Here is a 26,235-nt window from a genome sequence, read left to right as displayed (position 1 = left end):
TTACTTAATCTCTCTGAGCCTCAGTTTCCCCCTTCGTAAAATATCTACAATAAAATCAAATGCAAAATAAATATATAACTGAAAAATATTTTTATATAAAATACACCTCACGGTGTTTTTGGACAACTAAATCAGCTAATACATGTCAAGTGCACAGAATGGTGCCCGCTGCGTGGTACTGCTCTAAAGGCATTGTTTTCGCTGTTGTTATTGTTAATATAATTATTATTTCACAGAGCATTTAAGGAAACGGTGCTCGTAGGGGCATTGTAACTAGGAAATAAAAAGGCCAAGGTCTGGTTAATTAAAATTGGCAGCTGGTTCAATAGATGGTGCCGAGCAGCCTATTCACCAAAAAGACACAACTGTCCCAACCGTGCAGTAGGTGGTCTGCCTCTTCACGTCCTTTACTGCCTCCGGCCTCCCCCTGCAACCCGTTTCCTCTGTGCGGAGTAGAGGCAGAGGGGCTTGGGAGGAAACCGAAGTGCCAGGATGCGCACTGCAGACCATGGATCGGGCCGGCCTCTTTCAGCGGGTCTGCTCTCTTCCCGCTCCTAGACTCTTGGCAGACATTGCCCATCAATGTGGGGGTTGGTTCCTGCTGAACCTCAGTGCCTCCAAAGAAAAGGGTTCTCAGCAAAACATTTAACATCAGAGCCCACACTGGCCAGGGGGCTGGAGGGCCCCTGCTGCTCCAGGCAGCAGCTGCTTAGTTGCCGAGTTTGTAGGGAGATCGAGGGGTTCACAGGAGAAAAGCCAGGGTATCCAGGCAGTGAAAGTGGGGGTGGCGGTGGGTAAAAGGGGAAGCCCTGGGGGGCTCAGACAGTGTGGAAGAGAAGAAGTATTTTACTGTGTTAATAATTGGTCTAGCTGCCCCTTTAAAAAAGGACTGACTGTTGCCCTGGCCGACGTGGCTCAGTCGGTTGAGCGTCAAGGTCGCTGGTTGGATTTCCAGTCTGGACATATACGTGGGTTGCAGGCTCGATCCCCAGTAGGGGGCGTGCAGGAGGCAGCTGATCAATGTTTCTCTCTCACATCGATGTTTCTCTCTCTCTCTCAAAAAAAAATTAATAAAAAACATATAAAAAAAAAAAAGGATTATTAACCTGGCACAGAATCAACACTGCCACTACCACCGGCCACACTGGACTTCAGATGAAACTCAGCTGACAGTCCAGTGTTACAAGACGTGGTTCAAAGAAGAGGGTCGCTACTGTTCTTGAAAGTTATGGAGAAGACCTTGTGGAAGAAGGATTTGGGGGGGGGACCCTGAGGGTTTTCACTGGCAGAAGGGAGAAGGGCATTTCAAGTGAGGAAACAGGATGAACAGACGGGCCAGTGTGAGCCTGATGAGGGAGGCAGGTCCCTCCTCCCAGCCCCCCGGAGGATGCTGTGCCAGGTTGCCATGGCGATGACAGAATTCTTTGGGCAGGAAGCCTGTGGAGCCACCAGAACAGAAAAGGCGGTCGATCCCCTGGTTCCCACTTCCATCCAGACTGTGAAATGGCAGGAAATGCCAGTTTGTTTTCTCCCAGAAAAAGTGGGTTCTCTTGGAGCCTTACTTTATAAGTTCTAGAGAGAAAATAATTCACCTAAAACGTATAATTATATCATTATAAAATATACTGCTTTACTGTTTTCCTCTTTTCTGGGTACATGTTTCTAGTATTCAAAATTAAAACTTATAACACTTTCAAAATTAGCTCGAATACAACCTAACTGCTCGAGAAAAATTATTTTTCCAAATTTATCGAGTAAGAAATACTGTCGCGGTGACTGGGAGGGAAGACTTGAATTCGAGTCTTGATTCTGCCCCTTTCTATGTATAACTGGGGACATTTTACTTCCTCTATATCAATTTCCTCTTACAAAGTGAGATAACATCATCATTTAATCCAAAAGTAGGCAAAAAAAGAAAGAATCCACTGAATTATTATGATTTCTTGCTTATCCTCTATTCATATTTGTTGAAAATTTTTAATTACGTGTGTAATCATGGTCTACATTTGATTGTATATCCTGCCATAATTTACGTTTTCTATATTGTTTTAGAGAGTTTATGATTTTGAATGGTTGCAATATTCTACATAGCATAACTGGCCTAACCTTTCCTCTTATGTCACATTTTTTTCCCTTCAAATTTACTATTTTTGATATTCAACTTGGAACTTACAGCTTTCCCCATATTAAATTAAAGCTATATTATGCCATTTGTTCACTTACTGCCTGATAGGTTTCCCGAGAGCTTTTTCCAATTTACAGTGTCATAGGTGAGCAATGTTGAGAAGAACAATTTTATTGAACTCTTGCTGACATTCAAAAGAGTAATAATTATACATTTTTTTGTTTTTGCTAATTTGATAGGGGAAGAGGATACCTTGTTTCCATTTTAACTACTGGTAGGCTTGAATATTTCCCTACGGGGCTTCACGTTTTTAGAGCTGTTGTTTTGTGATTTATTGTTTTTGATCATTTGTCTTTAGGCCGAATATTTTTCTCATTGTTTCAAATAAGAAAAATGTTAAACTGTATGGCAAGTGCTGGTTTGTTTCCTAGTTTACATCTTATTGGACTGATATTTCTATTTCAATGATCTGTACTGGTTTTAATACCACTACTTAAATAATGCTGCTTTGTAATTATTTTTTTTTAAATACACAATTTTATTTTTTTTTAAATTGATTTCACCTCTCTCTTTATTTCTGCAGGAAAAAAATTGATTTCAGAGAGAGGAATATAGAGAGAGAAACATCAATGTGAGAAAGAAACATCGATCAGTTGCCTCCTGTACATGTCCTGACTGGGGATTGAACCCACAACCCTGGTATGTGACCTGATGAGGAATCAAACCAGCTACCTTTTGGTGCTGGGGACCAGCTGAGCCACACCAGCCAGGGCTGCTTTGTAATTCTTTCAGAACATTTTTTATGTTCCTATCCTCCCCCTTTTTATGTGCAAATTACAATCGTTGTCCCTACAGCCCCAAAAGTCCTGTTTGAGGTTTGATTGGAAATACGTGAAATCTGCACATTAATTTTGGTGGTACAGACAGTTATTAATCCTTTATCAAGGAGTCGAGCCTCGTTAATGGTTTGTGGAACTGAGTTCTTGGAATGCTTCACCCGTTCGTTCTCAGTTACAGATTTGCTTGGGAAGCTGCCGGATGTTTCAGGATGCAGGTGACATAGTGCGTATTTATTTAGCTTTAGATCGCACCCGCCCGTCTCCTACTCCATGATCTGTAAGATGGTAAGAGGAAGCATGAGTAACTTTAACTTGCACAGCCCTCTTTCAGAGTGCTCTTCCCAGAACCCCCTGGGTGGTTCATCCTTTCTCTAATATTACAATGGTATTGAAATAATGCACTATTTGACTTTTTATCCATATCAGCTAAAAGCAGTATCTTGTGTTCAACGACATTGCCTTTGGCGCTAACGTTCTAATCAAAGAGATATATTTAATCCTAGTTATATATTTTGACAGAATGTATTAGCTCAAAAGGTTCTATAGTGCTTATTTTAGTAGGGTTAGGAAAGATACTGGCAGAATATATATTGGTGGACACAGAATTGATAATAATGACAATAATAAAAATAATTCCAGCTAACATTTGATGTCTTAGAGTTGTCACTTATTTTTCATAGTTAATTTAATTCTTAAAATCGCTCTGTGAAGTAGACGCCGCTGCTGTTCCCATTTGGAAGATGAGGAAACTGAGGCATTGGGAGATTAAGCAATTTGCTTCTCCTTCTTCCCCTTTGTCCGTTACTGAGTGGGAACGGACGTGCTGGGGAGCAGCTGTGCAGGAAGCGTACCTCGTGTCGAAGCATTGAAGAGCGCGGGGTGCTGTCTCTTTATCATTTAGTTTATGGTCTGGTCTTGTCATCTTCAAGGTGAGGAAATCAAACTCCAGGAAGTTCTCAAGTATTTTTTTTTGTTATGAAAACAATAATTCCCAAAATGCAAGAGTGCATGAAGAATTCCCCCGTTTTCCTTCCCTCCTGTCGATATACTTCCCAAGAAAGGCCCCTTAGTGGTTTGAAGTGTCTTTCTCCAGACCTTCTCTGTCCACATTTGAGCAGCATTTCTAAATTTCCGAGGGAGTTCGGGAGCAGGACGTAGAGTGGAAGGTGAGCTTGTGACTTGGGAACGAGTTGTTCTAAGTGCCTACATGGGTCCCTAAGAAGCTCCTGCTCCCAGGAAGCACTGGGGACAGGGGACGGTTGCCATGCTCCTGTGGCCACCAGACAGTCACTGGGGTTGGCCCGGTGCACAAATTGGCTGATCTTTCCCAGGCACGCCAATGTCTTCAAGTGATTTTTCCCCTGCAGGTATCCAAATAAGATGCTAGCAATAAAAAGTCTTTGTTCAATTATGTATTAGCTTGTACATAAGTAAATTATTATGTACATAAGTAAATTATTAGCCTGTAACAAGTAAATGAGGCATATTTTAGCCATCTGGCCGGAGATTTTATTTTCTCAATCGTGTAGGGTCTCCTGGTAGAGTTGTTGTTGACTGAATGAGTACGTTCTGCTTAAGGTCAATATGCTTCTCATGTGGTCACCTGTTGAAATAGAAGATGGACAAGCTTCACCAAAGTAAACATTGGGAAATGATTAGGAATGATCAGTTATGCTCGTAAATGAGATGGCTGAAAGAGACACACATTCTGAAATCTCTTACCTTGAGACATGTTTTCAAACCGGCACCCTGGGGTTGTTAACTTGACTGAGCCCAATGGGGCAACAGTTCAGAAGCTGCCCTCAGCGTTTCTTCCCAGTGAGGCCTCAGCAGAGTGACCACAGTGCTGTCGGGCCACCTTGGTAAGCCCTGCTTAGGAAAGGTCAAAGTGAGCCTTTGTGAGGCTACGGATACTACGTCGTGAGTCTTGGACTTGAAATGAGCTTAAGCATAGTTATCTATGGTACATCTCAGGTGTTAGCTATACGTTTCTCCTTACCAGAACATTATTAGGGAAGCTGTAAGCTTTAGTTGGGATAATAATCATGACTTAACATTTATAGAACCCCGGTTATCACATAGGAATTATTTAAGTGCTAGATCAATTCTAGGAGCAGGATTCCATTAACACTACACTCATTTTGCAGCTTAGAAGACGGGGGGACAGTGGCCCAGCTAGCGACTGGCAAAATTAGGATAGAAATCTAGAGTGTGAAAGCAGAGTCTCATCACCCAGCTACTGCGCAAAACCATGTGCAACTATTTTTGACTTCTTTTCCTTCCTTCTCTCACTCAGAGCAAAAAAAGAAAGTAGAAGGAAGAGGAAGTGGAAAGAGCAGCTGAAAGGTTGCTGGTATCTTTTAAACACCTGTTAAGATTAGTCGAAAAGATGTTAGAGGAAGCGTGTACCAAATGGCAGATGAAGTGCCCGTGGTCTGACCCTGGCACAGGGAAGAAGCTACCTTCCCTACCTGCTGTTGGAACCAGGTCGGCCCTGGCCGCAGAGGAAGACCCAGAGCTCGTGCGTGATGAGGGCTTGGGGGGCAGGGCGGTGTGAGCGTTGCGAGCCCTCTGTGGACTGAATAGTTCCGAGACCGTCAGCTCTACCGTCATGTGGCTCTACAGCCCCGAGCTCCTAGGGCCCCTGCCACCCTGTCCCCCAAATCAGAGCAGCTCTAGATTTTTCTGTTTCATATCTTTGGGTTCTGAACAAGACATTTTCTAACCCAATAAATTCAATTTTTTTTAAAAAAATAAAAGATCCAGCAGTTTAAAATCAGTTGAAAATTGCTTCTCGACGAGATTCAACTTGCTACTCAATCTCCATGTTTGGGGATCTACTTCTGTGTAATAAATTACTCTGACATTTAGCTGCTAAAAAGTGCCATTTTCTTTTGCTCAGGGCTTTGTGGACTGTGAATTCAGTAAGGGCTCTGCCAAGGAGTTTGTCTGTGATCCATGAGGGGTCAGCGGGAGCATCTGGGGCTAAGGGTTCGCTGCTAAGGTGGCTTCTGTCCTCCCCAGTTTGCTGCCTCCGTGAGCCTGGGTCTATTTCCCCTCCCCTTGCGTCCCCACCCTTGGTGGCTCCTGCTCCAGGGCGTCTGAGTGTGCTTTAGGCTTCCCTTGGCGCTTTAGAGACAGTTTCACTTCAAACACAGTGGCAGCCTCCCAAGAGGCAGGAAGTAGGAGCTACCTGGCCAGGTGACCGCCTTCCCAGAACTGACGTTAGCTCCCTTCAGCTCCACTCTCTTGATCAAGGCAGCCGGGAGCCCACCCACACTCACCGTGCAGGTCACCCTGCAGAAGGCTGGGAGCCATTGCGGTGCCATCTGGGAAGCACAGTCCGCCACATCCCGCCACCTCTGTGTGCCTCTGCCCCCACAGATCTGACCCCTCCCTGATTCTGGGGTTTGCTCCCCGCACCTGCTCCCCTCCACCTCCCCTCGTTCTTCTTCATTTCCCTGCTGCTGAGAGATGCCCTCTCCTCCCGAGTCCCCACATACAACCCGCCACTCACTTTGCCACATCAGTGGCTTCCAGGACGGCCTTTATGTCCTTCTGACCGCTGTCACCTGCCTGGTTGCCGCGCTGACCGAGTCGTGTGAGATGCGGCCGAGATGAGAACGAGGTGAAGACAGACTGGGGCTTGTCCAAAACCCCTTCTAAGGAGAGCACACGGGAGGAAAGGTGTTCCTGGCACGACAGTGTTAACATCTGTCACTTTGAGAAGCTCTCATCCACTTTCCCTGATGTTCTTGACTATCAAGCGAGGGCTGCACCGGATGGAATGTGTTAATGAAGATGACAGCCTTGGACTTTCTCATCCTCTGGTCCTGCTGTTACGATTAGCTGGGGTTTTCTGCAGAGGACTCTCCCTCATCCACTAGGGCTATTGGACTAGTTTCCATGCAGGACAGGTGGTCAGAGCTCGAGGAGTGTCCTTGGACGGCGATCCGGGCACACGGTCCTGAAATACGGCACGTGGACACGCTGACTGCTTTCCGCTGAGGGAGTCAAGGTAGGCAGAAGGGTGGAGGTCGCTCTGACCTTCTCTCAAACTTCTCTTCTGAAACAGGTTATGAAACCCTCACGGACAGGTTTTCTCCCTGCTCCCAGGGGAAGGGAGCATCCTTACCTCCAAAGACAAAGGGAGGCCACGAAGAATCCCAACAAACAGGACTTGCTCGGTTCCCCCAGCTGGCTGTACGTGCCTCGTACCCCTCCGCGTACTGTGTTCCTGCTCCAGTGTTGGCTCGTCCTCAAGCCAGCTTGGAGGTTCCCAGGTCCTGCCAGCTCCTCCGGTCTTCTCTGCCTAACGAATGCTGCTGTCTCTTAAAACTTGTAGTGAAGGCATTTGTATGCTAGTCTCCTGTTTTCAAAAACAACCTGTTATGTATAATACATGGAACCATTCGATGTCAGGTTACCTCTGCAATTTTTTTAATGTTGTGACTAGTCAGCCCCATTTATAAAATTCAGGGTAATGTGCGTTTATTAAATCATAGATAGTTTCAATAAGCATTCTCTTAGGCACTCTTTTGTTGCTTTACCTCTAAATACTTCAGTGTGTATTGCTTAAAATCAAGGACATTGTCTTACAGAACCACAGGGCGAATGTGTCATAATCAAGGAATCAATGTTGATAAAACCAGTATTATCCAACTCACAGACTATATTCAGATGTCACCCATTGTCCTAATTGCCCTCTGTAGTAAGAATGTTCAGGTCCAGGATCCAATCCAGGTTCACCTGGTGCATTTCAGTTGTGACATGCCTTTAGCCTTCCTTCATCTGGGTTCGTCTCAGTCTGTCTGTCTTTCTTCTTCTCAACTTTGACAATTTAAAGAGATGGGGCCAGCTATTTTATAGACTATCCCTCAATATGGGTTCATTAGTTTCATGGGTGGCAGGAATACCCCAGAAGGGACACTTCTTTTCATTGATCCTATCAGGTGACAGGCAATTGTGACCTGTTCCCGTATTGGTGATATGAACTTAGATACCAAGTCTCAGATGTGTTCTCCGAGTTTCTCTCCTATAAAGTTACTATGTTTCCCCTCGCAGTTAATGACTGACCTGTGGGATCCAGGCAACGGAAAGAGTAGATGTATTCATGTGGGTACATGAGCAATAGCCCGTGTAAGCCTGGGACCAGGCTGTTCGTGGTGGTTGATTTGAAGGGAAATAAGTCCCGGTTGTGAGGTACCTGGAAGATTTATTCTGCACATCAAAAGATATTCTGATAAATTCATAGGGACACTGTGCTTTAGGGAAAAGAAAAAAAAATGCATTGCCTACTCTGGGATTTTAGGTGAGTTACTTAGCCTCGTGGTGAGCTCAGTTTTCTAACCTAATTGATAATGGGGTTCATCCCAGTCATCTCGGTGGCTCCCCTCAGCTCTAAAATGCTACCACACTTTGCCCTGGCTGGTTTGGCTCAGTGGTTGGAGCGTCAGCCTGCGGACCAGAGAGTCCCGGGTTCGGTTCCCTTTAGGGGCATGTACCAAAAAAATAAATAAAATGCTGTCATATCTTTAAAAGGGGACTTGAGTAGGGTAAGTATTCTTTTACTCTCAAATGGATATTGCTACATGATCTTTTTTATTAACACGGGGAAAATATAGTATGGGCAACATTTAAAGACAGTTTTAATACTTGAATTTTTCAATATTTACTTAAAGCAAAACAGACAACTTGGAACATCATAATCAATCAATTAAATTATCAATGCCAGTGCATGCTTTCTTTGTTGAATGTATGGATTTACTGATTCTCCGTCATACGTGGAACCCTGGTATTTCCCAGACAGGGAAATGCTACTTCTTTTACAGTTTCAATGTGGTCCTTCCCTATCATTAAGCTTTTACAACAGAAGTCACGTTGACGCTCTGTAATTGCTTCATTCTCTGTAACTGCTTTTGGTAATGTGTTTGAATTTTTTAAAAGGTCGAAAGGAAAAGCCTTAAATAGTGGTTGTACAAGCAAATAGGAGAAACTATTAAATTTGTGCTTGTCCAACTCTCCCATCCATATAATTTGAAAAGCCCGTCTATACAGATTTTGCTTAGCGTACAAAATACAGAGGAGCTTTGATCAGTTTTATGGAGTTGAAGGAAATGGAGTGAGTAGCGGTGTATTCCTGTGTCGCGCAGTAGTTACACAGTGGCAGCCCTCCAGCCTGCCTTGCCCGCGAGCTTTGCCTCCCCAGCAGTGTGTCAACACCCCTGCCGGAGCAACCAAACTGGACTTCTTCTCGTGTCTTCAACGTTGCTCTTTGCATCGCTGTTTCCAAACCTACCAAACGTGTGGACATACATACTAGGGACAGCGTTCCTGTCATACCCCATAGGCTGTCCTCTTGATCCAAACTCAGGTTCACTTCTTCAGTCTTTTGTGCTTCCTACTAAAACCACATTGGCCTGCAACCTGTCGGCATGTTGAGAAGAGGCTCTGTTGATTCCGTGCTGAATCCTACATAGGCGGGTACCTCTGGCTCTTGAGCCCTCGTCCCCCTTCTCCGTGGTCTCCTAGCCTTTGACGTAACCCAGTGACCATGCCGACCACCTGGCCGGGACTGAGCTGTGGCAGAGGCTGGGCCGAGAGGGTGGAGGCGGTGAGCTTGGAGGAAGGTGGCAGTAGGAGTAAAGCAGGGAGTTAGAAGAGAAGGTTTGGGATTGGAAGGAGGAGAGAGGGACTCTGGGAGGAGTGAGAGCTGACCCAGGCTGCATCCAGTTGTCCCTATTCCTCCACTCCACTCACTCTCCCAGCCCTCGCTGACTTTCTGTGGCAATAAAATAAAAAGAGAACCACTTTGGGGAAGCAGGTTTTTCTGAATTTGTTTTCTGTGATTTTCTTTGGCTTGGTTGCAATTTCTAGTTAGCCTTGGGCTTAGGGGTCTATTGTAAAGAAATGCCATTATCCTAGAAAACTTCTCATAGAGTCTTGTTTATCCTCAATAAAACAAAATGAAATAATAGTGGATTCTCACCCTCACATTAAACTACTTGCTTACATGTTGGAAATTGGAGGCAACAACGGAAAAAGAAGAAATAGAAATTGGAGTTTCAGAGTGCATGGAGCCAACCTCAGCAGGACTACGATGAAGGGCATGGTCTGAAATGATAATTTTGGATAGCCTCCGGGAATGTATGCAAATGCAAAGGTGTTCGGTGGTGCTGCTGTGGCTCTCTCAACGCTGCCCGGAGGTGGGGGCCGGAGTTCACAGCCAAAGAGATGCGGAGAGAAAAAGGATTTAAGGTTATTTTAGTACTTGCAGAAACTGCTGATGGCATGCAGGCAGGCATACCTGGTCTTGTTCAAATCAGGACACACTACTGTATTTAAGAAAGGGACCAATTTGGGCTCTGTTCATTTGCTGGAGGTAGGGAAAGACACGATTATGTTTTTGTTATAGGCAAAAGCTTAGAAAGTCTCTTAAAGCTATTATTTAACTTGAAAGAATTTATTATATCATTCCAGAGACACTTTTCTTTTTGTTTTTTGGTGCAGAGAAGAAAACCTTGTAAATTGTTGAAGAGAGAAATAAATGACTTAGCTGCCTGCACTGGTTTTCTGGGAGGCGGTGTCCTAGTCAAGGCATGTCTGCTGCGGAACCTCTCCCTTCCCCCGGTGAAAGATAGAGCTGTTACTGCAGAATTTAAGAATCTTGGAGCTCTCATGGTTTTCTTCATTTTTCTCTTTCTTTTCACTTTTAACTCACACTTGTGCTTTTGTTTTTGTCACATTCTTCCTCCCTTTTCTGCTATTTCAGTCTCTCTAGCCACTTGACCAAGTGCTCAGGGAGAATGAACCTTCGCCCTCTACAGCAAGCCCCTTCTGACCCTCGGACACTTCGAGCACTGTCTGGGGATCTCTGTGAAGCAGCTGGGACGTTTCTAGTCTGTTTCCACCCAGAACTTGTGACTCCTGAAGCCCCGTCCTAGCTGTTAGTCATTCGGGCGAAGCCTCATTGCCCAGGTTAATGGACAGTAATCAGTAACATCTGTTAGGATTTTCCTTTTAGCATTGGAGCACCTGGTTTCCGGAGTGAGGACCGGGGGAGGAGGTCTGCAGCTGTCCTTTCTTCCTTTGGGCTTCTTAGGTCTATTTGCAAGTCTTTTTTAAAAAATATTTTTTTCCTTTATTGATTTTAGAGAGAGAGGAAGGGAGAGGGAGAGAGATCTAGAAACATCGATGAGAGAGAACATCAATTGGCCGCCTTCTGCATGCCCCGCTTTGGGGATCGGGCCCACAACCTGGGCATGTGCCCTGACTGGGAATCGAACTGGCGACCTCTTGTTACGTGGGTCGATACTCAACCACTGAGCCACACCGGCCAGGCTATTTGCACGTCTTTGTCTTGTCTCCATGGGTAACCACGGGATTGATGGGAAGTAAAATTGTTTTTGCTTTGTTTTATTTTATGTATTTATTTTGTTATTTATTGATTGATTTGTTGTTGTTAATTCTCACCTGAGAATATTTTCCCATTGATTCTTTTTTTTTTTTTTTTATCCTCATCCGAGGACATTTTTCCATTTTTTGTACAGACAGAGTGGGAGGGAGAGAGAGGAAGAGAGAGAGAGGGAAACATCGATGTGAAAGGGACACATCGAGTGGCTGCCACCCACACGACCAACCAGGGCCGGGGCAAACTGCAACCGAGGTACGTGCCCTTAGCGGGAACCGAACCCGGGTCTCTCCGGACCGCAGGCGGACGCTCTAACCGCTGAGCCAAACCGGCCAGGGCCCCATTGATTCTTAGAGAAAGTGCAAAGGAAGGAGGAACGGGGTTGGGGGGGGAGAGAGAGAGAGACAGACAGACAGACAGAGACAGAGACAGAGACATTGCTGTGAGAGACACATGATCAGTTGCCTTCTGCACAACCCCAATCTGGGCTGGGGATGGAACCTGTGACCCCCTCGGTCCGAGGGCCGATGTTCTAACCACTGAGCCAAAGTGGCCAGGGCTCCTCTTTAAAAAATTAAATGTATTGGAGTGACATTGCTTAATAAAATTATATGAGTTTCAAATGTACAATTCTTTGATACATCTGTATATTGCATTATGTGTTTACCACCGAAAGTCAGGTCTTATTCCGTCACCATATATTTGACCCCTTTACCCTTTACAACTGTCCAACTCCTTTCCTGGGTGACCTCTGAGTTTCATTTGTCTTGTTTGTTCATCTGTTGCTTTCAGTTTTACAGCCCACATATGAGTGAAGTTACACGGCTCCTGACTTTTCTGTCTGACGTATTGTGCTCAGTGCCATAGACTAGGTCCGCCCACGCTGTCGCCATGGCAGCCTTTCATCTTTCCGTGGCCCGGGAGCAGTCCCCTGCGTGGATGTGCACAGCTTTATCCAGTCCCCTGGCAAGGGACGCTTCGGTTGTTTTCATGTCTTGGCCACTGTGAATAATGCTGCAGTGAACATAGGGGAACATACATCTTTACAAATGAAGTTTTTAAACTGTTACCTTAGAAAAGGGAACTGGAACTAGGCGGGAGAAGGTTAGGGTGAGGTGTACGCAGGCAGAACACGTCGAGTGCGGGACCCAGGTGAGGAGGAAGCTCACTGCGAGGCAGACGTGGCCTTGCTGCCCAGAAGCCGGTGAGTTAGACAGAGGGCTGGGCTGAGGGTGACAGACACGCGCTGTTGGCAAGGGCCAGGGAGCTGCCGGGACTCCGGAAAAGGCGGTTTTTAGGCACCACCCTCAGCGAGTCTGGTCGTGCAGGTTGACGGGGGACTCTAGAGTCTGCGTCTTAAAATACACCTTCCAGAAGATTTTGATGCAGGTGGCTTTTCCAATCAGAATGACACATCCATGCTGTCTCTGCGTTAGGACACTCGCCCTCGGCTGTGCGCTGGGATCACTGGGAAGCTTTAGAAATGCTGACTCTGGGCCCCACCCCAGACATTCTGCTTTGCTAGGGCCAGGGGGGCAGTGCCCCCTCTCTGCTCCCAGCCCCCTGCTCTGAACTTAATAGGAGGGGGAGAAACCGCTTACTGGACTAGAATTATAGACCCGATTGGGACTCATATAGTGACCTAAACACAGACCAAGTTGAAGTTTATATTTGTATAATTTATGAAAAAACAATTTGCTAAGATTAATTGTGTTTCTTATATTGTAAAGGGATTATGTAAACCATTGACAAAAATAAATGGTTTTCATGTTCTTGCAAGACCTTAAGCATTGACGTGTGATTCCCGTATCTCAGGTCGATTTGAGGATCGTCCCTGTCCCAGGGGTGTTGGAGAATGCAGGATTACCATGTGAGCTCAGTGGTTAGCCATTGGTTTATGTCACTGTTATAGAGCAGAAAATTAAAAAACTGCATTTCTCTAGTCCTCCAAAATTGATTCCACACTCCCTCCCCAATTTAGATTAGGCTTCTGCTCCCTACTTTTTTAAAAAAATCCTCACCCAATGATATTTTTCCATTGATTTGCTTTTTTATTTTTCATTTATTTTTTTTTTAGATAGTGTGACATGGAGGGAGAGAGAGGGAAACACCAATGTCAGAGAGACACTCGATTGGTTGCCTTTTACATGACCCCGGCCAGGGCCAAGGATTGAACCTGCAACCCAGGTAGATGCCCTTGACCGGTAGTTGAACTTGAGACCCTTCATCTGCAGGCTGATGCTCCACTGCTGAGCCACACTGGCCAGGGCTGCGCAGTCTCTTGGTTACAGCTTCTGCGTTCTGAGATTCGAAGGTGTTGCCAACAGGAACGCGAATTTGAATTTGCTGTTGTTAAACTACTGGAAAGAGAACATCGGCTCCTTTCATTAACTAGCTTTTACTTAATTAATTTTCAATGTGAGTTATTTATATATAACAAAGTTTCTTGATCAATATAACAAATACCTCTATTTCCTCCCCCCAATTATTTTCTAGTACAGGTACATTCAACTCAATAATCAGATACTTGTTGTACTAATAAAGCAATTGACTGTAGACTAGTTCTGTCTGGTCTCTTCCTTTAGTGGACACACAGTCGCAAGTGTGCGTTTCGGTGTAGAGGGTTGACCAGTGCTGTGGTGGGCACGCTGTGGAGAGGCGTCCCCGCTGGGGTCCTGGAGAGCCAGTGTCCTTGCTGGCTTCTGAGCCTGGGCTGGTGAAATGAGGTGGGGATAGCAGGGTTTGATCTGATCTCTGATGATAAAATACTGTAATAATGGAAATGAGCTCAGCCTAGTATAGATTTCCTCTGGTCCAGATTAGCTATCACTGGAAAATAGCTACGATGAATTTCCAGGAGGTGAGTGTAGTAGGACCAAGCCACATGGAGAGGGGGTTGGGAGTGTTTTCTGTCGCTGTCATGATGTGTGTTGTATGTGTACGTTGCACATATACATGTCTCCTATCTTCTTACAATGGTGCCATTCTTTTATTTTTTGCAGTTTTTATTAATTTATTTTTTTGTTGCAGATGTTTCTCCTTTTTCCCACCTAGACACCCTCCTCCCGATTCCCCCCCCCCCCAGCATTGTTGTCTGTGTCCATTGGTTACACATATGTGCATGTAAGTTCTTTGGTTTATCTCAGTCCTCCCCTCACCCCTCCTCTGAGGTCTGTTAGTCTGAACCGTCCTGCTTTCTATGTCTCTGGGTATATTTTGTTCATTATATTCCACAGATACAATGATGCCATTCATATTGGGTCAGAGCCCACACCAATTAGTGTGACCTCATTTTATCTAATTACATCAACAAGACCCTGTTTCCAAATAAGATCACATTCTGAGCTGCTGGGGATTTGGACTTGAATGTTTCATTTCAGGGGGAAACAATTCAACCCATAACCCTGGCAGTCAGTGGCTCTTCCAGAGGTTGCTCAGCCTTCTGGGGCTGGCTCGGGCGGAGGATGGGTCATGTTCCCAGGCCTTCAGGGAAGAAGAGCCTGGCTAAGGTTGGGTCAAGTGAAGTTAGCAGGCATTTTGTCCGGATTGGTTCGTGGGGACAACTCATTTCAGGTAAATCACTTATGAGACAAAGAATGGGAATTTGGAGGGTCCGTGTCTGGTCTCGCCAGAGGTAAATAAGGGGCCATCGGTGAGTGTTAGATTTAAGTCACAGGTGGAAGGTGGTGCTTTGCAGTAAGTCATCTCCCGGAACACCAAAGGGTGGAGAGTTTCTCAGCCATCCCTGTTTTCCAGGACCACCGGGCTCAGGTGAAAGCCAGCATTGTCAAGCTCTTTGACAGTCTGATGAGAATTACGAGAACTTTCTTTCTGGAAAAATGTTTGCATACAACTTCAGTGGATTTCAGACCCTTGGGAAGCTTTCTGAGCTCTCCGGGTCCATGGGTTTCAGGTTAAGGTCCAAAGACAAAAACAAAAAACAAAAGACAAAGAAGAGGGGGAGGAAGGAAAAGTGCAGGAGTGTCCCGGTGGTGGCAGCAGCCCGTGGCAGGTGTAGGGAGTGTGGTGGGTGTGGCTGGAGAGGTAGTATTGGGGCCAGACTCTCCCGGGCCTCGCGTGAGCATTTCATTGGTCGGCAGCGAGGAGCCTTGGACACTTCTGAGCAGGTGAATAACATTTTCAAGGCTGTGCTTTGGGAAGATTTTATTTTGACAATGGTATGTGGGATTTATTGAAATGAGGGAAAGATGGATTGTGGGGAGACAGGTTAGAAAGTTACGGTACTACATTCTGATGCCGCCCATATTTACGTAGTTACCACTTTTGTTTTAATATCTATAATATTAAAACAGTACAAACACTTGGTCATGTGGTCATTGAGGACTTTGTTTATCCTGGGAAATGCGTAGAACCTTCTTGTCTCTGTCTGCTAGGGCTGCCATAACAACACTGCCGATTGGAAGGCTTAACAACCAGAAGTTTATTTCTTGCAGTTCTGGAGTCTGGGAGTTCAAGATGAGGGGGTTGGCAGGTTTGGTGTCTGCTGAGACCTCTCTTCTTGGCTTGCAGGTGGCCACCTTCTGGCTGTGTCCTCACAGGGTCTGCCTCTGTGCATGCACATCCCTGGTGTTCTTCCTCTTCTTATGAGGACACCAGTCCTACTGGATCAGGGCCCAGCCCTAACAATCTCATTTTAACTGCATCATCTCTTTAAAGACCTATCTCCAAATGTGGTCACAGTCTGAGGTGATGGGTGTTGGGACTTCAACATGGGAATTTGGGGAGAACACAATTCAACCCATAATACCATTGTCAAAATAAAATCTTCCCAAAGCCTTGAAAATGTTACTCACCTGCTCAGAAATCACTTTACATTGGCTGTTAGCAAGGCACAGAACTACTCCGCAGCCGTCTGTTCACGAGGTGGTCTTTCAGGCAGGTTTCTTAGAAACAACAGCAAGACTGCTAGACGTACTGTGTGCTTCCCCTGCATCTGACAGGTTAATCGCATCTGAAAAAGCAGAATCGGTTTGTAAACAAGAGAAGTGGCCCTGGTTTTGAAATCTGTCAGTCTTAGGTTTGAGTCCTGCCCTGGATCCTGTCTAGCTGTGTAATGCCAGGCAAGAGTCCTGTCTCTCTACGCCTTAAAATGCAGCTAATCCCGCAACTTAACTCATAAAGTTGCTTGAGATTGCGTAAGAGAATGCATGAAAGGCAATGAGCAGAGTGTCAGGTACAGTAAACGCTTGAACATGCCAGCCAACGTTCACATTATTTTGAATCTGAGAATGACTGGATTCAGTGGCCATGAGTGTATGAATAAGTAAATTAACTGTCTTCTATTCTCTACTCCCATGGGTCATGCTCAGCCGCAATGTTGTTTGATCCTCTCCATTGTTTGTGAACAAGGAGAAGCCATGTGAGATCAAGTAATTAAGGGTTCTTTTGTCATTATGAAATTGAGAGGAAGAGGAAAAACACCAAGGTGAAGTTTCTGCACACTTGAGGAAGCGGATTGATGAGGCTAATGTGGAATTCCCTGGGACTGTTTCTGAACTGAGGTGACGAGGATTGCTCCTGAGAGACATCACAGATAGAAATAATAATGGAAAAGAAATAAATTCAGAAAGCAATTAAGGAACTGTCAATGGAAGAGTTGACCAAAACCAGACAGCATTATTGCTTAATTTTTTTCACATATGTTTTGACTCAGATTATTTTCATATCAGAATGATAATTATGGGTATCACTACAATCCACACGTTGGCCACAGAGTTGACACTCTCCTTACCCCAACCAATTACATGTCATCCACAGAGCGTCAGCCATCAGTATCCCTTACAACAAGAGCTACGTCAATCACTTTACTTTGTGTGATGAAATGAGGCAAATGCATTCCTATGTGGTGCTGGGTGCTTGGTGGGTGTCTTCTGTACACACATATGATATTTTTTAGCTGTCTTGGCAGAGATCCCTGCATAATCCTGGGAGAAACAGCTGGCAATCTTACGGGAGCTTCTTTGCAGGTAATGAAATGCTTTTCTCTTGCTGCTTTTAAGATTCTTTGTTTTTAACCTTTGGCATTTTGATGATGAGGTGTCTTGGTGTGGACCTTTTTGAGTTCATCTTGTTTGGGACTGACTGTGATTCCTGGACTTGTATGTCTGTTTTCTTCACCAAGTTAGGGAAGTTCTGTCATTATTTTTTTAAATAGGTTTTCAATGTCTTGCTCTCTCTCTTCTTCTTCTGGCACCCCTATGACACAAATGTTGGCATGCTTCAAGTTGTCCCAGAGGCTCCTTACACTGTCCTCATTTTTGGGGGGATTCTTTTTTCTTTTTGCTGTTCTGATTCGGTGTTTTTTTGCTTCCTTATGTTACAAATCGATGGTTTCCTTCTTGGCTTTATCTACTCTACTATTGATTCCCTGTAAATTATTCTTTGGTGATGAAAAGCAACGACCTACAACCAAGATTACTCTATCCTGCAAAGCTATCATTTAAAATCAATGGACATATCAAGAGTATCCAAGACAAGAAAAAGCTAAAGGAGTTCATCACCACCAAACCAGTATTATATGAAATGTTGAAGGGCCTTCTTGAAGGAGAAGAAGAACAAAAATATGAACAATAAAATGGTAATAAATACATATCTATCAACAATTGAATCTACAAACAAAATGAGCAAGCAGAACAGAAACAGACTCATAGATACAGAGAACTTTTTGTTGCTTGCCAGATACAGAGAACTTTTTGTTGGGCTGGGGAATGGGTGAAAAAGATGAAGGAATTAAGAAGTACAAATTGGTTATTAGACTGATGAACCTCAAAGGGAAGGGGGGAGGGAGGACAGCATAAGATAAACCAAAGACTTTCTATGCATATATGCATAAGCAATGGACACTGAAAGTGGTGTGGGAAGGCAAGAGGGAGGTGGGACTGGGGAGGAGGGGGTCAATGGGGAAAAAAAGGGGGTGACATTTGTAATATATTCAACAATAAACATGAGTTAAAAAAAAAAAAAGAAAACTGGCCAATTTGATGCCTGGCTGGTGTGCCTTAGTGGATTGAGCGTCGTCCCATGGATTGAGAGGTCCCAGTTCGATTCCCGGACAGAACACATGCCCAGGTTGCAGGCTTGATCCCCAGTGGGGGCAGTGCAGGAGGCAGCTTGATCAGTGTTTCTTTCACATTGATGTTTCTCTCTCTGTCTAGAAAGTCAATAAAAACATATTTTTTTTTTAAAAAAAGCTGGCCAATTTGAGAGCCGTTGTGTCACATTGGAGCATATTATAAGGGAGAGTGGACTGAAACATCTGGAATAAAAGAGAAACAGAAGTCTGGATCTAGCTCTCATTACTAAACGACAATCAAGGAAATAAATCAGTATTTACAGTTAAGGGATTCCTCTTTTTTAAAAAAAGTATGTTTTGTATCTTCATAAAGATAAAAACATTTGGGATTTTCAGAACAGTGGGAAAAAAAGGAATCGCGGGCTCCAACTGTAAAAAAAAAAAAAGACTACACATTGTTGAGAAAGAAGTATTTCTCTAAAAGTGAAATTTCCAGATAAATGAAGCTTGCCTCCTTAGACAGTCAGAGCAGTCTTTGTTCGTATCAACTTCTAAGTTGTGAGCCATGCTTCCTGCCGTTGGGTGAAGGGTGGATACGTGGATATTGCATGGCTAAGATCTCGGGCTCTGGAGCAAGACTTTCTAGGTTCAGATTTTGTTTTAATGCTTGTAACAGTGTTCCCTTGGCAACTCGTTTGGTCTCAGGTTCCTCATCTGTAAAAGGGAGATGATGATACTTTTTTGTCAGCACATTGGGAGGATTAAATGCATGAATATATATCAAATGCCCAGCACACAGTAACTAAGCACACAACAAACGTCAGCTGTTACTATGTTTTCTGTTCCACATTACGAGCATAATTTAGAGACTGTACTGTGCTCAGACACACGAGTGGTCTCTGTGATGCTCTCAGGACTCCTTACTTTTCCTTCCTCCTTCTGGCTGATTTAGATCACTTTCCTCCCCAACTGTCACCTGCCCCCCCGTCTTTGTCATTGATTCATTCCACAGTCATTAGAGGATGGCTTTTGAGCATGAGGCCGGGGTTCTACTTCTGGCTTCATTACGTACCAGCTCCGAGAGCTCGGGCCAGTCGCTGAACCTTTCTAAGTCTCAGTTTTCTCATATATGTATCAATCGAGCTAATTGTGCCGTTCTCGGGGGAAGACTAAATAAGATTCTTGACATGGTGGTTGGCACGGAGTAATAATAGCTGTTGTTATTACCATTGATTATTATTTATGTCTGGGGAAGATCCTGAAGGTAATCTCATGTTTTTCCTACAGAGTAAAGTTTCGCCCTCTCTGTCTCTCTCCATAATTTAGAGGTTCCAAGCTGAGGCAGACAGATACTTTACTCACAGGCAAATGGCTGTTAGTGTTCATTCATGCATTTCAGGTATTTCGTGACACAGTATAATGAAATGCTGGATGTGAAAGTAGTCAGCCTGGAAATCATTATAGTAATTTTATATCCACTCTTATTTACTTATTTAAAAACGCAGTTTCAGATCATTTACCCAGCACATGATAAAACACTTTGAATCGGATTCCTGATGCTGGAACATGACTCTTTAATTCTGATATTCCTCTTTGTAGTCATTCTTAAGGAATGGCTCCCAAGCATACTCTATGTATCAGTGGAGAGTACAGAACATAATTTAGCCTTTTTGTTGACTCAGGGTATTATTTGGAGCATTAATTGTAGATTGTTCAGTAACCACAACGATCTCCAAGTGATGGGAAGGCGTGGGAGGCCTCTCCACCCCGAGGCCTCGGAGGGACAACCTGTTGAGCCCGTGTTTTTCGATTTTATAGATTTTCTTGTTTTCTCTCATGCCCGGCGTCACTTCCTGCTAAGGTCACGGACCCAGCCTGTAATAGGAATTTCTCTTTCTAATATGTTGCTTCTAATTTATTTTGGTCTGGGGAACCAGATAACTAATTTTGTTAGGTTTGTCTTCAAAATAAGAATAAAATAGTCAAATCAAAAGCTTTATCTGTGAGTACAATGCATGGCTGTTGAATGAATTCTAAATTTTGTTAGGATTTTCAGCTATGTTCATGGTATATACTAGGTAGGTAAATTATTATATTTAATTTGAATTGGATCGGGAGATCTTTAAGAGATGTTAAAACAAAAACACAAAAGACTTTAAAAGGGGAGTGTCATATCATTTAGCTTGTATGACAGTTACTGATTTGGCCTACCTCCAAATTTCTCGGTTAAGCAAATGTATTAATTTTGTGAACCTAAGTCTACTCACCAAGAGAGTATAAAATAGGCAGCATAACAATTTGAAAGGCAGCTGGGGCCGGGTGCTGGGTGGGAGAACGAAGCCGTGTTAAGTCCAAATTCAGTGAACGGGGCTGCAGGTCTTGTTTTGGTCACCGGGGCACCAGTGTTGTGGTGCTGACGTGTGGTGAGCTACATTTTCCCATGGTGTGGGTCCTTGGAAGTAGGTCTTCCTGAGGACAACAGAGGTCGCATTGAGAATTACTGAGCTGACATTCTGGAGTTACATGTAAAGCACACTTAAAGAAATATTTGCTGTGGTTCCATTTTGCCTGATTCTAATTTTCTCAGGGAGGAATTGATAGAAGCTCTTGCCCAAGTGAATTGTTTTTGCCATGTATTGTCTCCTTTCTAGACTGAAAAATCTTTTCTACTTTGGGTCTTTCACACCATGAAGCTTTTTATATAACAACATTAAATATTTCCAATTACCTCCAGAAATTTTGAAGAATTTTGGATTCACTATTTCCTGGCCATTAGTATATGTGATTCAAAAAAATGTCACGAGTCCAGCCAGTGTGGCTCAGTGGTTGAGCGTTGACCCACGCACCAAGAGGTCACTGGTTCAATTCCCGGTCAGGGCACATGCCCAGTATGTGGGCCCCATCCCCAGTGGGGGGCATGCAGGAGGCAGCCAGTCGATGTTCTCCCTCATTCATGTTTCTCTCTCTCTCTCTCCCCCTTCCTCTCTCTCTAAAATCAATAAAGGAAAAAAAAATTGTCACGATCTTTTTGCATGTATTATATGTCTATTAGAATAGAAGGCTAGTGGGCTCTGAAGGGCATTGGGTGCATCCCTGCCTCATGCGGGAGAAGTGAGGTCATCTCCATTTGAGAGATGCAGAAACCGTGCCTAGGAGTCAGGCGACTGGTCCAAAATCCGAGGAGTGGGAACTGGGTTTTGGATCTGGGTCCCCTTTCATGTTTAACACACACCCTTTTTCTCTGGCTTCTTTATGAAGATTAGAAATACATTGCTTAAAGTTTTATTTTTTGTTGCAGATTGAAATACAGCTAATGTGTTGGAGGTTGCGTCTCTAACGGTCTTTCAGAGGGTACACGTGTTGAGAACAGTTGTATCTGAGCAAAGCTAATTTTAAAAATCACAGTTAATTTCTCATTGTCTAAATTATGAGAAACTTATTTGGAATAATTGCCACAGGTGACAACATTTTAATTCAAATGGTAAGTAAATCAGTTTTTAAAATTGTTTTATATAATTAGGTTGCAATTATTTGAATAAATTGGATCTAGGTCCTGGAAACAGTAACTCTGTCATAATCTCTCTTCTAGAATGCAGAGTTACTGTTAAAGAAGCAAGAAAAAGAGCACTCCTTTTTTCTTTTTAAATCTACTATTCTCTGTCCTGATTTTTGTTCTCATAAAGCTTATATTGAGCTTTGATAAATAAGATAGAAGGGGATAAAGGGTTTTCTATTTATTGAATTTGCGTATTTTGAAATCAGCATGAGGTTGAAATGCATGCTCTTGATTTCTTGATGTCTCTGTGATGGTTGTGCTGTGTTGCTAGCACGTGTCGGTCACATTCAGGACTTCCCATGGCAGGTTGATGCACCGTGGCCAGAGCAACCTGCTCCTGATCATCCACCTACAACCATGCTCAAGTCTTCCACCCAGTGGTTACACCAGATCCCCCCTCCTACAACCATGGTAAATTGTCCACCCAGTGAGTAGGATGCGCCCCATTGAACACTATGACTTAAGGTACTTCAGGAATTCTCACTTGTCCTTTGCATCACCCCAAGGTAGCAAAGATTAATAGCACTATAGGTGGAAGACCTACCAAGGGCCCTAGACGTTATTTAGATCGTAGACAATTCTCTCATTGTGTGCGTAGCCCCCACTGGCAGGGAGAACTCATTCCCACGCGAGGATGGAGGTCTCACCATCTCGGTTCCCTGGCTAATGCTCTCTCTTCTCCATGAGTGTTTCTGGGCACAGAGGAGGGACAGAGGGACACACACACTATCCCTGGGTGTATTTTCAGGAAGGTATGTAAGTTGGCCGAAATGACGTGTAATGTTTGTGTTCTTATTTTGATCTCATCACCCTAGATCACAGATGACCACTTTATCACTAAGAATCAGAGCTCGTTTGTACTGACCACCGAGGTGGCTGATGAGGAAAAATATCAGTGATAAATAAATGATGTCTTTGCTTCAAGTAAGGGTCAAAAGTTACCACGATACCACATGACAAGGGTTTTAAGGCGGGTTGGGTGAGGGGAGGGTGTGGAAGGATTCATGGTGGCGCAAGTAGCCTGTGGTGGCCCATGGCGGTGGCATCAGTGGGCACCTCGAGAGAACCTTCATGGGACATGGTCACCTTGTGCACAGCCCACTGGCTGTAGCAAAACAATCTTCTCTGCCACATTAAAATACTTTAAATTTGATGAGCTGTTCCTTTTTGTATTAGCTTGAGGAACAGTTGTAATTGAAGTCAGCATTAGGTCTGTGCTGTTGTTTGCCAGGAACAGGGGTCCCTGATCGCTCGGATTTGATGGAGGACTCTGCCCCATTCTGACCGTGTCATTCAGATTCCCACCTGCAGAATCCAGCCCTCAGAAACCCAGGCTTTTAACTGGCTCCTCCCTGTCTGCCCTCCCTGGAGTAGCTTGCATGGTAGTGACTTTGGAGAGCAATTCCTTTTCGGCCACCAGTGTCGTAGTGAAGGTGTGGCCCTGCCCTTTGCCCTCCAGAGATATTCTAACCCCTTGCATTGGGCCACCGGAAAACGCACTGCCGAGCGGGTGGGGGGTGTCCCTAACTGTCCAGCCTTGCTGAGGACGAGGGCTGTGCTCCTCCCCTCCTCTGGTTAGGAACTGTTTCCTGGCCTCGGACACAGTGCGAGATGTGGGGATGGTACAGGCTGCCAGGGGAGGACCTGCTCTGCGAGGACGCTGTCTGGCTCCCAGTCGCACCTGCGGTGTCTCCGATACCCGGCTGCCACCGGCTCTTCGGAAACATCTTCCCCCGATGCCACTTTCTAGGCGTGTTTTTGAGGTACCTGTTCTCTCAGAAACATCAGCTCTGCTAATGTGGATGGGACACTAAACAAGTGAGGGGAGCATAAGTTTGTGCGCGGAGTCAGAAGGCAGAGTTTGAAATCGTGTCAAAAGAGCAGCCAGCAGGGAGCACCTCCGTAGGTTGCTGGGACATGGTTTTTTGGGAAAAATTTGAGTGGTTTCTATGTTGTGCTCTGAGAGTAAGACTTTGTGATCAATGCGATGGCCGGTCCTGACCTTACCATAGTCTTGAACAACTGGACGTATAGAATGTTCGACTTCAAGTGGCCGTATCTTGGGTAATGGGAGGTAGAGTGAAACACCTCCCCGTGGGCCATTTTGACTTTACTGGGCACGTCCTTCACTCCTCCGGTCCCTCCTCCCCACACACAGTCTGGTAGGGGGGGACAGGAGGGGTGTCAGTCCTCCTTCGAGGGACAATGGTGTAATTTTGGGGGTGTGAAGCTGTAGCTTCCCGGTGAAGCAGATGGGCTCAGTGTCCCGTACCCTCTGCTTCCTTCCGCTCATTGATATCCAGCTAACTACAGTGACTGCCCTCATCACGTAAAGTCTTGTCGCTCTGTACCTCTCCTTTCCTCCACCAGCCATCGGGAGAGTGGGGAGTGTCCCTTGATGTCACCCAAGAGGAGACTGCGATTCAGAGTTGCTGTCCAATCAGCAGAGGAGGCAGCTGGAACCCAGGCCCGAGTCCAGGCTCTTAGCTCTGTGCGTTGCCTCCTCCTCTTGCTGAGAGACAACCCTGGTGTAGCCCAAGAAAACTGCAAAAAGTCTTTCGTGTTCACAGAGCTACCTTGCTGTCACAGGAAACTGTGGCTCCGCCAAGGAAATGTCCCTTAGGAGAGTCTAGGGAGGGGGAAGGAAGGAGGACAGAGAAAGGGCTGAGAGCCGGCTGAGCAGGAGCTGGCCCCTTGCCCCCGGGAGTGGACTCGGGGGCTGGGCAGGGGGGAACTGACATTCCATCTGGTCATGTTTCATCTTCTTTTCTGATGTACCTCAGCTCCCAGACGCTCCTCTTCGCATACTAATCTCCAGGTCCTTGGGTACCAAACATCAGATTGCTTTTGCTTTCTGCCTGCCTTCTGTGTCTGCAGCCCAGAGCCCGTCAGTTGGCAGGTGTAGCTAGGGGTTTAAGGCTCAGCGGTCATGGAGAGTGGCCGAAGGAAGGCTAAAATCTTTCAGGCCGACTAGTACGCGAAGTCATTTGTTTCCAAATGTATGTTCTGATTCACCTACTAGAACTGTCCTTTCTGAAAGGTGAATGCTTTAAAAAAGAAAAAAAAAAAGGAACACTCAGAAAACGTAGTAACTCTTTTATTTTTTTCTTTTTGGAAAGGCAAACATAGTAAGAACCACCTGGGTTGGACTCTTTAGTTATGTTTGAGGGCGTGTCACCCTCTCTGAGTCCGATTTCCCACCTGTGAAATGGGCTGGACCACAGATGCCCGGAGCGTCCGTTCAGGGTGAGCAGCGCGGTGGTGATGTGCACAGCGCCGCAGGCTCGGTGCACGGGCGCGGACGGCCAGCTCTGCCTTCCGCACCGGGCGCTGTGGCTGGGATCCAGGTGAGCGGACGCTCCGCGGTCCTGTACTTGCAACTTGATTTCGCTTTTTGCAACAGTGTGCCCGGTCGCCAGACGACAGAACAGACTGTGGCAGTCGTTGGTAATGCTATTGGATTTTATTCCTTCCCTTTCCCAGCAAAACGGCCGTTTTCGGAAGCAATATTTATAGAATGAGCTGGCTGTTCATCTATATTGTGTTCAGTAAAATTAGATTTTTTAATGGTTTTGTTTGCTGACATTCTCCCCTGCGGAGCCAGAGACCGCAGAGGTGCTGATGACTGGGTCTCCTGTCGGACATTCTGCAATGCAAATGTGGTCGTGAGGGCGCAAATGGGACTGAATTCTAAGCAGAGCTAAGCCCTTGTCTTATGTTAGCAAGTCGGTAGTACTTGTGTCTTAAATATGCAAACACATTTTGGTCTAAAAGAATTTTGTATATGGGACTAGGCTCTTGCTTTATAACACAAGGTAACATAGCTTGGGCTGCCACTTGAAGGCTTCTGATCGATTCACCCGGCTTTTCCTCTGTCTGTGTGTAGATGAGATAAAATAAATCCGATGAATTATTCATAGGATCCGGAGGTTAGCACAAAAGACCGAATGTAACTGGTTAGGAGCTCGCTGTGCCCAACAGTGGACGAGACAGAATCTGGGCTGACATGTTAGTGCGGGCAGACCCCACGCCTGGGCCGTCCTTGCAGAAGCGCCGAGGACAGTGAGCCCAGAACGTTCCGCTCAGTGCTGGGCCCGCAGCGAGGCGGCTGGAGCTGCAACGTTTCCGTCTTTGGAGGGCGACTCTCAGTGGGCAGCTCCACGGACTCGGTTAAGTCCAGAATCTGCTGACACTTTGCACCCAGGACCTGCCGTCCCCAACCTGAGACACCCTTGCAGGCAGTGGCCGGCCTACCAGACACCTTTTCCTATA

General features: G+C 45.2%; 1 protein-coding gene across 1 annotated transcript in view; it reads left to right on the top strand.

The window, feature by feature from the left end:
- DNER (delta/notch like EGF repeat containing) overlaps window positions 1–26,235 on the top strand; it is a 270,425-nt gene that overhangs the window by 65,623 nt on the left and 178,567 nt on the right. The window lies entirely within an intron of this gene.

This window comes from Molossus molossus, unplaced genomic scaffold, assembly GCF_014108415.1.
Source record: "Molossus molossus isolate mMolMol1 unplaced genomic scaffold, mMolMol1.p scaffold_m16_p_11, whole genome shotgun sequence".
Classification (NCBI taxonomy): domain Eukaryota; kingdom Metazoa; phylum Chordata; class Mammalia; order Chiroptera; family Molossidae; genus Molossus; species Molossus molossus.
The sequence above is the reverse complement of the archived record's forward strand: the minus strand, read 5'-3'. Positions and strand labels throughout refer to the sequence as shown.